Source organism: Plasmopara halstedii (genome assembly GCF_900000015.1).
Source record: "Plasmopara halstedii genome assembly, contig: Scaffold_444, whole genome shotgun sequence".
Taxonomy (NCBI): Eukaryota; Oomycota; class Peronosporomycetes; order Peronosporales; family Peronosporaceae; genus Plasmopara; species Plasmopara halstedii.
In genome coordinates, this window is record NW_020187364.1 from 407,863 (window position 1) to 408,546 (window position 684).

The following is a 684-nucleotide window of genomic DNA, read 5'->3' on the forward strand; positions in this document are numbered from 1 at the left end:
TGGCCCGCTCTTGATTTCTGCAAGCAAGCCCCCGCTGAATTTCTGGGGAGATGCGGTGGAATACTCAGCGTACAAACTGAATCGCAGTCCCACAAGCTCGAACGTCAACCAAGCATCACCAATCGAGGCGCTAACAAGTTAAGCACCCGACCTTCGTGATATCGTTACTTTTGGTTCGGTGTGCACAGTGTACCGTAACCCGAAGAGAAACTCCTTTGCACATCGGGCGCAGATTGGTATCATCGTGGGTCGCAGCGACGAGACCAAACGATTTCGTGTGCTCATACGCACGGCCGATAACGTGATCGTGGCCCAACACGTCAAGAATATTAAGGTACCCTCCGACAAGCACAGCGAGCAGCAACTCTACGAAGCAGGAGCTGAGGAGGAGACATCTTCGATTGTCCCCGTCGTAGCTAAATACAGGGGACGGCTAATCAGAAATCGTGGATACGTGCATCCCATGCCACACGACGGACTGCCAAGCGAGCGGTAAAAGACAGTAAACACGTGACAAATGATGTACCAGCTGTGATGCAAGTTTACGAGGTTGATCCCAAGACATAGGCGGAGGCAATGCGCAGCACGAAAGCTGAAGGATGAAGAAAAGCAATGCTCGAGGAGACCCTCGCTCTCCAAAACAATGGTGTCTGGAATGTGATCAAGCGACCGGCTGGGGCCAAC